The 11,678-nt window shown below is 47.1% G+C and overlaps 1 long non-coding RNA gene across 5 annotated transcripts in view; it reads left to right on the top strand.

The window, feature by feature from the left end:
- LOC110260952 overlaps nucleotides 1,606–11,678 on the top strand; it is a 193,376-nt gene continuing 183,303 nt past the window's right edge. For all 5 annotated transcript variants that reach the window (XR_002344595.1, XR_002344593.1, XR_002344592.1 and 2 more), the window contains exons 1-2: nucleotides 1,606–1,742; nucleotides 3,565–3,702. This is a non-coding gene — a long non-coding RNA (uncharacterized LOC110260952). The remainder of the gene's footprint in view (nucleotides 1,743–3,564; nucleotides 3,703–11,678) is intronic.

Raw genomic sequence — 11,678 nt, 5'->3', positions numbered from 1 at the left:
AACCTGATGGAAATTTGCATTAAGCCTAGGTTGCCCTCACCGTGCCCCCCACCCCTAGGGACACTTGGGACATTGAAGGGGAGGGTGGAACTGATTTCTGAGTCTGGTCCATTCCAGGTCTATTACAAAATCTGTCCTCAGCAAGAGATGCCAGAAAGAGTTACAATAAGAGTTACAATTTTTGTAGCAAAGCTGGTAGCCTGGGCCAACCTATAATGACCTGACCCCTAAGTATCACTGTTACAATATTCTAAGTCTGAAGGTTCTGGGCGAATACTTGGGTGAAATATTAAGTATCCTGTCCTAAAATGACTGAGACATAGCAGAGAATGTCTCTAGGAGGGCCTTTTGTCTTAGGTGTCTTTTTAAAAGCAGGGTTAGGTAATAGATTTTCTTTTCCTTTTTTTTTTTTTTTTTTTTGGTTGCCGAGGAGGGTTTATTTTCTTTTTGTGTGCAATTTCATTTTGCCGTTGGACATACTATTGTTCTGGAGCTGGTGAAAAGAAGGGGAGGGGAGCAGGAGGCAGGAACCACATTGTGAGTGAACTTGGCAGAAGGAGAGGTAACTTTCCCGTCCGGCACAGTATCTGAGGCTTGCAGTGCTCCTGGTCCCATCAATTCTTCCACGGTCACAACTAAACATCCCTGTCCCCTGATGGAACCACCAAAAGACCCAGTGTGGCCTTTTCATTTTTTCATTGCACACCTGCTTGGAAAGCGATGTTTGATGTTACTTTTCCACTATGTTAATTACACCTTGAATAGGATTTTATCGATGCCCTCAATGACATCACTCTGGAAACATCATTCAATTGGGTGGCTCGCTTTCCTCTGGATGACTGTACCAAATAAACATGCCAGCCTTCTTTTTATAGCCAGAGCTGTGTCTGTAAATACACACACACACACACACACACACACACACACGTGCATTCTTAACCACATCAGAAAGAAAACAGGGCTGCCAACTTCACAGCGTTCTACAAGATTTCGAATTAATATTAGTCTATTAAAAAGAGCTGTAACCAGAAGAAAAAACTTAGCCCGATTTGCAGAGCAAATACATTTCACAGTTGTTTTGGACAAATGCCCTCAGTGAGTATTTTTAAAGTCATGTACAACAGAAATATGTTATCACACGTAACCATGTTTTAATAAACACTTCATCTTTTTGTATTGCTTTCTTTTTCACCACAATAATAGAAATATAACACCATATATCACTGTAAAACACATTTCCACATAAATGCTGATAAGCACAAAATATTTTTCATCATTTACATTTTAACTGTAATAATATATGGCAGGATTAAAGCTGCATCCATCATGTGTCTAACTAACCTTGCTGTAATGAATTTTTAAATGTAATGGTTTCTGTCGCAAAGTAAAATCGTACATAATGTCTAGTGACACAGTAGGCTGGTGGATGGGTGGTTTTTGAAAATGTAAATGCAACTTCATTTTTAATTAGATTTGTAAACTTCACCACCTCCTCTTGCAGCCAGCTCCCGGACTCCCCGACACCCCCCTGTGTCCTCTTCCCCTCCCACCCCCCGCCCCTGTTATATTTAAAGCAAGAAATACCAGAGGCGTGAATGTGGGAAGCACTGGCCAACAGCTCACGCCCCGAGTTGCATAAAATCACTTGCTGGTTGGAAATTCTGTGAATTCGGCGTGTGTGTATGTGTACGTGTTTGAGAAGAGCCAGACCCCAATAGAAACAAAAGCTGATGGAAATCACGGTGAGACAAGCGTTCGAGGGTGTCTGGAAGGGGCTTCGCTGCTGGGAGGGGTCCCCTCTTTGTGACAGTGGCCTGGATCCGATTTGGGATGGGGGTGGGGCACAAGGGGCGTGTACTGGGAGGGGGGATCTGGGTCAAGGACAAATGCATTCCTCTCTCGCCCCCCTCTCTTTCTCTCTCTCGGCTTGAAATAACAAATAAGCCGACTCACCAGAGAAGAATCATTAAAAATAATTTGCACAAGCTTTCGGTTGTGTGAGCTCTTTTTTGATACAATATTTCCTTCCGTGATTATCACTGAGGACATGTTCCAGCCATATGGAAGCGAGCTGGGCTGGGAGCTTCCCCAATACCTGAGTGGTTAATTAAGAGCCGTTGCCCGGCCACAAGAAGCAGGTTTGAAATCCCTCTTCAGTCTCCGACAATGAGTAGCTTTTTTAGCAGCAGAAGTCACCAGGGACAGCCAGAAGCGAGGGTAATTATTTGAGATAACATACAGCTGAAAAGAGTGTGTGTGAGTGCAGAGGGGGGCGGGGGGGAGCGGGGGGAGCGATGTGCCGCTGAAAGAAGGGCAACAGTAGAGAAAAGTCTATAATAAAAAGGTCAACATCTCCTATTTTTCTGTACAGTGTCGACAGTCTGTAATGCCTTTTTAGCATGAATGACAACGGATTCTGTCTCTCTCTCTTTTTTTTAAAAAGGGGGAATATCTTATTTTGTATTCAAACTTTGCAATTGTGAGTTCAGGCCTGCCAGCTCCATCTGAATAAGCTATTCTCACTTTATCAGGGTTTGCTGAACTGACTTTGATTGCATTGTTGCAAAATAACAGTAATTTTTCCATTAACCCATACAAACCCTCAGCGAGCTGGAGAACAAAGAAATATCAGAGGGATGAAAGCGGTGAGCGCAGGGAGAGAAGCCGGGGGTTTCCTAAATGGCTCTAAATGCATCTGCACACACCAGCTTCTCGGGCTGGCCGGGGCTGGTGGCGGATGTCATTCGGGTCTCGCTGCAGGGTCCCTGGGGGTGCGACTCTCGGCGGGCATCTCTCATCCTCTCTGCCAACTTCTATTGTTCCCTCTGCGTTAGCAGGATGTGGGAAGCTGGCTTTCCCTCCCCTCAGAGGGAGGTGTTTTATCCTTTACCTTTCTGGTGCCAAGGACCTCAGTCTGCATCTAGAACTCAACTCGGAAATGCGGACAGCCCTGCAGAACCCAAGATTCTCTGAACACAGAGGGCCTTCCTTTTCCCCAAGGAAAAGGCCAGTGGGGAAGGGGAAAAGCCAGTTCCTTAGGCAACTGGAACTGAGCAGAGAGCGCTCCCCTCTGACCTTCTGGCCTGTCTGGCATCACCTGCACTGGGAGTGCTGGGAGAGTTCTAGTTTTGAGGTAGCTCTGGGGGGGCACAGTGGCATCGGCCTGTTGTCTTAAGGCAGGGTGGCCACAGAGGACAAGCAGGGGCTCCCATCTCGACTCATCAGAGGGGCATCTGCGTCTGGAAGCGCCAGTCCCAGCTGAGGTGCCGTCTTCCTATAGAAGGTCCCCAAGCCGGGATGGTGCCGGCTCAGCCCATCAGCACCAAACCGGGAGTTTCTGGTTTGGTTATTTCGGCAGGAAATGTCAAGACGTGAAGCCCATCAGTGGCCTGTGGCTCTCTGCGATGGGCCCAGGCCAAGAGCGAGGGGTCTACCGACCATGGCTTTGATCTCCCGGCCCCCACAGGCCACCCCGCTCAGGCAGGGGTGGTGGCACCTGGCGTCCGCGCCTCGGCTTTGTTTAGGAACTGCCCACTGTGTTAATTATCTCCTTTACCTCCACAGCATGGTACTGTCAAACCGAACACCAGCCTTTAGAAAATAAAAGTGAACACGGCCAGCCCGCTGCACCCTGCTCCCTTAATATCCAGCGCTTGACAGCGCCGGAGCTGTCAGATGAGAGGCGGCGTCAATGGAATAAAGGTGGGCAGATGTGTGATAATGAGACAGAAGCATGCACATGCTAATAGAACTCACCAGAACAGGCCTGCCTTAGTTAGACGGATCCAGGTAGCAGCTGCCGGGTGTCAGGTCGCCCGGATGCTACTTTCTCTTGATTCTCATTTAAGAACTGCTCTGCGCACGGCTGTCTGTCAGTGAACTTTTCCCTCTCAGGAGCTCCATCCCCTAGGTGATCAGTCACATTTCGACATAACTAGATGTCAAAAGAAGTTTAAGTTGTATGACGAACTGTGATGCAGTCAGCGCCAGGCTCCGGCCTCCAAGGCAGTTTCTTAATGATCCGCCTGGAAACTCTGGCGCCTTTTCTGGCGTTTTGTTTTCTTATTAAAATACGGCGCTAAGTCTTTGTCAATATCCATGGCAGCAACCACGGGCTCAAGACCGTATTATCCCAGAGCATAATTTCATTTTAAATGTGGAACTTGGACCCAGGCTGGCCGGGGAGCGGGAGGTTTGTGTTGAGTAAACAGGGGTTCTCTCCAAAAGGCCCGTTTTAGCCTCTGTAATGAAAACAAGGACCTTTGTGGGACGGAATGCCAGCCCGGTCTGGGACGCGGATGATCCGAAGGGGCAATGTGGGAAGTGTCACTGTGGGTTTTTTCTCAATCGGGAGAGAGTGAAGCGGAGAAGAAGCGATTTGGGCTGAAACAAAAGTGATTCCAACCTAAGCGGGCGGGAGACAGAAATAGCCCGCGAGGTGTCACCTCAGATACCAGCCAAACCTTTGCACTGGAGTACGAACTCTATGGGGTCCTTATTGGTCTCTGTGCGCCATGGGCTGCCCTGGAAAGGGTGCTTGGTGATGAGCTGGAGGGGCGTCTGAGGGGCAGTCAGGTACATGTGACACATGTTGTCACACACGCGACGAAGCCCGCCAGCCCTGGCCCTGCCTCCTAAGTTTGGCATTTTCTCCCGGTGTTTGGTTGGGTCTGGTCAGTTTCTTCTCTAAATATTTTCATCTTCTCTTGCCACTGTTTACATTTCCATTGGGAAAATAAATACTGCATGTCACTTCTGCCTGCAATATTTTCCTAGAGATTTTAATCCCTATTCCTGATGAAAGGTTTCAACACACACACACACACAGAGACACACACATACACACACACCCTCCAGCCTTGGTATGAAGGCCCTGCCGTTCATAAAATGCTTTTCTTTCTTCTCTTCGGAGAATGAAGGGATGTGCTATAGAAACCTATTTCTGCACTGACATAAGGAGGCGTTTGAAGGAATCTCATGTTTCCCAATCAGAGAACCCGCCATCCTCATCTGGAATGTTCTAAGCCACCCCTCCGAATCCTCACCCCACATCCACTGCCTTCTCCCCCACTCAATATAGAACGATTTCACAGAGCGGCTCTTACGACCTCATCTGCTCTCACATAAAACAAGACTTCTCCCCCCGATTCTGATATTTAGTTGCCTCCAGCTCATTAGTACTTCACAGCTTTACCCTGGAGGTTTAAATTTTTAAGCAGCTAGGATTCGTCTAAGAGGTCGTAACCTTATAATTTGTAATAACTTAGAGATCACGTTTCTAAAGTGTGAGTTATTTAAAAAAAAAAAAATGCTCCGTTTCCTTTGCCAGCCATTGATTTGCTTCCGCTTGCAGTGGGAGTCGGCGCCATCAGATCAGGTGATAGAAAATGCTCATTTATTCTCAGTAGGGAAACAGAAGCAATGATGAGGCATTTCTTAACGTGGATTGATCTTGCCTCAAACAAAAGCCCAGAGCGTCAAAAGCGACTCGAGGGGCAGCAGAGACGGTGGGGAGGAGAAGGGCGGGCAAGACCACGGTTTTGGAAGGGATCGAGCCTCTGCCAGAGCATCCGTCAGCATGCCCACTGAAATATGGACAAGCACTTACTGATTTTTTTTTTTTTTTTTTTTTTTTTTTTTTTTTTTTGCTGTGCTGGGCACTACTGAGGGAAGCAGCGTGGTGGAAAACACATCATGGTTTGGATTCCGGCACATAAGCTGTTTAATTCCACGCAAGTTGCTTAACCTCTCTGGGCTTAAGGACTTTTTCTCTGAAATAGGAACAGAATCTGCCTCATGAGTTTGACATGAATGTTAAAGGAGACACTCGAAGTACACCAGCCGACGTCCTGCTGGAGACATGAAACTAAAGATACAAGTATCAGCCTCCAGGGAGGGAAGGCGGGTACCTGGTTAGGACTTGATCCCAGACCCCGAGAACTTTACACTCTCGAGGTGGAGAGAAAGAGAGCCACACAAATCGGGCTAATGATAATGTTCAGGAAGCCAACATGAGAGGCTGTTTTTCCTTTTATGTCTGTTGCTTACAACAGGGCCAGGCTCCTGCTACAGCGACTCAACTTTGTCTAAAAATTATCTAAGGACCACCTAATGTGTGTCGATGCCACACATGTCAGATGTGTCAGCCTCTCCCCGTAATGACTCTCTGACATAAACAGTAAGGAAGAAATATTACAATTACCGAAGGTGCCGGAGCCCACATGCATTTTCATGAGGGTCCTGGTGAATGGCAGCCTGAGTTCTGTAATCAGCTCCCCCTGCCAGCAGAGCTGGCCGAAGAAAGCTCTCGTCCCCCTAAAGACAATTAAAATGAGTTAAATGAATTAAAAAGGCGCTTCCCCGTTAAAGTACAGGCAGAGGTTAGAAAGAGTAGAATTTGGATTTATGGAAACTCTGCGGCTGCCAAGCTTTAGGAATTGTGGCTCATGAGAGAAGCATTTCTGTGGGAGCCTAAACAGCTTATGAAATTGGAGGCTATATGCATAATTTTAAATTTCTGGGCAGCAGGTTTCAATCCCCTCTTTATTTTGGCTTCTGAGGTCAATAGGAATATATTTTTACCCAAAAGCAAATGGGTGGGGAGGCGAGAGACTGCATTTTTATTTTCATTAAAACAATGGGATAACTCAGAGTTCCCATTGTGGTTCAGGGGTAGCGAACCCGATGAGTGTCCATGAGGATGTGGGTTCGATCCCTGCCCTTGCTCAGTGGGTTAGGGATCCGGCGTTGCCGTGAGCTGTGGGGTAGGTCTCAGGCTTGGCTGGGATCCCGAGTTGCTGTGGCTGTGGCATAGGCTGGCAGCTGCAGCGCCGGTTCCTCCCCTAGCCCTGGGAGCTTCCATAGGCTGCAGGAGCTGTGGCCCTAAAAAGCAAACAACATCAACAACAATAAAAGCAAAGAGACAACTCAAAGGAACTTTCTTGTTTTGAGACAATGAGAGCCCAGTTCTGGAGACTGATTGGCAGAAGGAGAAAGAATGATCCAAGCCCCATTTCACCACTCAGCAGATGTGCATTTCTTACAAGGGGCTCTTCCATGCTGCGCCTCTGTTTCCTCACCTGCAAAATGGGCGTCATTGTTTCTACCTTAAAGAGGTACCACAATCAAGTGAGATAAGGTATATACAACGCTGAGCAGGATGCCTGCTGCCCATGGTCCATTTTCAATATTGCTCTTAAAGTCCTCATGTCAGGATGGAGTAAATGAAAACCAGAAGAGAGGAGGGGACGAGGGCCTTGGAGATCATGCCCCAGACGCTCTGGGGTACCGCCCCAACCTCTCCCGAGGGCCACTCGAGACCATAACAGGTGGTACTGCTCTTGTCCCAAATGTCCCGGTCACCTGCATGTCCAGATCTGGTCTCCGGAACCCCTGCCCATCACGTCAATTTCATCAGAAATTCTATCTCGACTTCTGCACGCAGCTTAAAGAAGGAAGGCTCGTGTGGTCCTCAGCCAGCCCCTCCCCTCCCCCCGCCAGGTCCCCCCAAGTGCCCGAGTGTGTGTATGCTCTTGCCTATTACATGCACAAACTCCATCAGAAAGCATTTGTCTACACCCTCTTTATTCACTTTCAAAGGGTTAAACAGCCTATTTACTGGGCTGTCAACAATCCCAGACCCAAATGGGGAAGAAAGCCCCGTCCAGTTTTGTGCCGCCCGGAGCCGTGTCTTTGCTGGCCTGTTCTTGTCACTGTCATGTAATATCCATGACAATCGTGTTGGGCTTTTTTTTTTTTTTTTTTCGGGGCTCCGTGGGGCTCAATCTGAGGGGCCACTTTAAGCCAGGAAAGGCCTTTATTTCTGTGAATTTGAAAGAGCCCTGAGAAGGTCCTTCCCCTCAGAACCCTCTTCAGCAGGTCACCACGGTTTCAAAAGGATTTAAATGCGGAGGCTGCGATCAGTACTTCCATCACGTCCTAATAGACTGACATGAGCATTTGTGCCTGAAAGACAGGGGAAAAAGTGATGCAGATTTTCCTTAAATTGGACTGACGCACAAAGCAGGGAGGGCAGTTGAGTGACAAGGTAACCCCTCATACGCTCTTTTCCACTTCTAACCAGCGCCGCACAAAGAGAGCCGTGGGAAGCTGCCCAGGGGCCCGGCCGGGCCATCTCCATGGGCCATATGGAAATTTTGTTTTGTGTACAGAGAAAGTGTCTGATAACAGTGACCTTAACTGCCATATGTGGGCAGTGAATAGGCCAGAGGAAAACCACTCCACAATCTGACCCTCGACATATGGACCAGCCGCCCAAGGAGACTTTCATGCCATCTCGCTGGCAACCCCGGGGGATTTCATTAGATTTGTTAATGAATTGCTCTATTGACTTATATCTGCGCTCGCCTCATTAGAGGAGAAGAAGACAATTTTTATCTATGTTTTCGTGAAGGGGACCAGAGCGTTGCCTCCTTTGTGGGGCGGCGGGTAATCTGCAGGGCTGTCATCGGCTTTGAACTAATTTATTGTGTCAGTTTAAGGAGGCCCTTCCGTGCGCGTTGAGGCTGGAGCCCCACTCCAAGCCTCTTCAAATCAATGTTTTCCTTGTGAGCGGGATGTTTCCTCGGCTCCTGCTTGGTTTACAAATAGCCAGACATGATGTGGTCCTGATGCTGTGCGTTGTCAGGGTGCCGGCAGCACACAGCATCACCTGTCAGGAAGGGGCTTCTCCAGGCAGCGGCACATGGTGCTTGGAGGCTGCCCATCGGCCTCCCTGACCCGCCACCGGCACCTTCATACACCCCCCAAGGAACTTGGTGTTGGGACACTGGTGCACCCAGAACACCGTTTTTGTACCCTGCAACTTTGGAATCACACGACTCTCCCCACATTAGCGATGGCTCTACTGTTGGGGCTTCTCAACGTGGGAAAGCTTGGGTTTTAAAGCAATAAGAGTTATCAATTAACATATTATTAGGGATAAACCAATAAAGAACCCATTATGGCTAATAGCACGTGTGGAATCACGAGGAATTAGCACAATGAGATTCAATAAAATGGAAACTATAAAGATAAGCTTCTGAAGATTGGATCTGGCTTTCTGAGCTTAAGTCTCAAATAAACAAATGAATGATACCCACCAAAGCCTCCCGCTGGTTCCCTTTTCCCAAGCCTGCCAAGGACAAAGACAACTTTCTGAGTTGAAGCAAGGAAGGGAGCTGGTCAACATGGCAGCTTGGAGGTGGTGCATCCCATGGGGGAGGAAGGGAGGAAGAAGACAGGTCAGTTCTTAGGATACATACAGTTTGGCTCAGTGCTTCCTATATGAGTCCCTAATAATAGGATGTGGTGCAGAAGTCCGCAGGAATGGGCATTGGCCACTCTGGCACTTATCCTTGGCTCATGGAAAACCCAGTAAAGCAGAAAACATCCTATCGATGTCAAGGCAAAAATCTGGGATTCACAGAAGTCCTGCAGCAGCAGCAATATTAGGGCCGGGGGATGTAGAAAGATTACGAATAAGAGCCTGTCTCCTTGGAAGGGTGGGATGACGTGTGGCTGGGGATGCTGTCTGTCCTTGACTGAGTCTGAAGATGGAAACTAGGCTCTCCAGTGTAGCTCTGCCCTCTTCCCGTGCCCCACAGCAATGTCGAAATGCTATTTCTACTCTGCACGAGGAGAGGCTCCTTGGGACTGTTGGTACCCGTGGAAGGCTCAGAGGAAAAGGAATTCCCACCTTGGGAGAGAAGGTTCCACCACATTTGTTCTGGGCAAGAGAATGTCCTTGGAACAGGGGGCCTATAAGGTCTGAAAATATCTGTATGTGAGAATTGGGTCTGGGCAGGGGTTATAAGTTAGTTACATAAGCTGTAAGGGGATTAGGAAGTCCTTGGCTAGATTTTACCAACCATACTGTTTTTATCAAGACAGGTCTATTGGGTTGTTTGTGTTGAATTCATTCCTGTTTGTGGTTCCATTGCCTTTACAATGGAAATACCACTTGGCTGGGTATAAAATCCACCCTCTCCTTTGGAACTTCATAGACATTGCTCCACTGTCTTTTGACACCGAATGGTCACAACTGGTCCTTTACCACCTGCATCTTCGTTGGCTGCATTTCATGATTGAGCAGTTGTATTATTTACAAAATTTAAAAAGGACAAGGGGTGCTATATTTCACAATCCCTTTTGTGTTTGAAAACATCTCTCTGTTACTTTTATACTTACACGATGGTCTGACTGGTATAATTTACTTGGGTCACCTGTTCTTGTCCTCAGAACTCTGTAGACATTCCCCGGTCATCTTTTGGCTGCAAACATTCCTCATTGAGATGCTTTCTGAACTGCCAGGGCCTTGATGTGGTTCCTAGGTGCCTGAAGAAATATTTCTTTCCCCTTGAAGTCTAAGAACTTGACCGGAGAGTGTCTCTGTCTGTGTCAGTGTCATCTCTATCAGTATTTCCTGGAACCCAGTATTTCCAAGCATCCCCTTATGAACTGGATTCAGTTCTTTCTTCACTTCAAGGAAATGTGGTGCTATTACATTTTTGAAAGAAAAAAATTTTTTTGGGGTTCCGTTTGTGAGATTTTTCTGCTTCAGAGTCACTAATTACCTTGCAAAGATCCAATAGGCTTTTATCCCCAAAATGACTAAAATCCATTATCAGTTTATGATCTCTCCCATAGCCTCAGATCATAAGGACCTCAAAGGAAGAAAAACCTCTTATTTATCATTGTTTCCTCGAAGCCCAATACATAATATATAATAGATACATAACACATAATAGAGGCTTGGTGAGTAACTATGCAATTAACTTTCAAGTGGCCTTGTTGGTTGGGGTTTAAACTTTGTTTTGAGAGAAGATGAGAGTCCCTGAGGGTTTAATGAGCAGGGGAGTAGTTGACAGACTTCACAGACTTTATGTAACTTCAAAGGAAGGTGAGGAAGAAGCTCTCAATTAATGGTGGCGGCCGGAGATGCTGGTTTAAAGGAAAAGCAGATATGGTGGATAAACATGAAATTTTGGACTTCCCCAAGGGGAAAAGTCAGACTGGCACCTCCACCCCGAGGGCAGGTGGCTAATGGAAAGGGAACTGGACTTTGGTGCCAGGAAAATGGCTGAAAGTTCTTTAGGGCCCTTTTCTCTTAGGGTTTCTTCTTCTTCGATGTGTTGATTTCCAACAGCAAACTCCAAAACCAAATATCCACCAGGAGAAGATTCATTCAATACCCCGTGGTCTAACCACTCCATGGAAGACTATGCAGCCATAAAAAAGAATATGTGGACTCTTTCTGTAATAATTTATTGTTAAGTGAAAAAAGCAAGATGCTATCATTTGTCCTAAAGGGCAGGCAGAGATGGAGATGGAGCTCCGTGATCTCGTTTGGACCATGGATGTGCAAGAAACTAAAGACAGTGGTTGGGTTGGGCAGGGCCTTGGGTGGCTGAGGGGTGGTGCAACAGGGAGAGTTTCACTGCGTGATATTTGGGGTTTGGGGCAATAAGAATAGGTTTTGCCTATTCAACCAATGCATACAGCCGATATATTTTTTTTTTTTTAAAAAAAACATATTTCTTTCTTCCTTTCTTCTTCTTTTTTTTTTTTTTTTTGTCTTTTTGCCTTTTCTAGGGCCGCCCCCACAGCATATGGAAGTTCCCAGGCTAGGGGTTGAATTGGAGCTGTAGCCGCCGGCCTACACCACAGCAACACGGGAT

This window comes from Sus scrofa, chromosome 6, assembly GCF_000003025.6.
Source record: "Sus scrofa isolate TJ Tabasco breed Duroc chromosome 6, Sscrofa11.1, whole genome shotgun sequence".
Taxonomy (NCBI): Eukaryota; Metazoa; Chordata; class Mammalia; order Artiodactyla; family Suidae; genus Sus; species Sus scrofa.
Note: the sequence above shows the minus strand (reverse complement) of the source record. Positions and strands in the feature narration are given on the sequence as shown.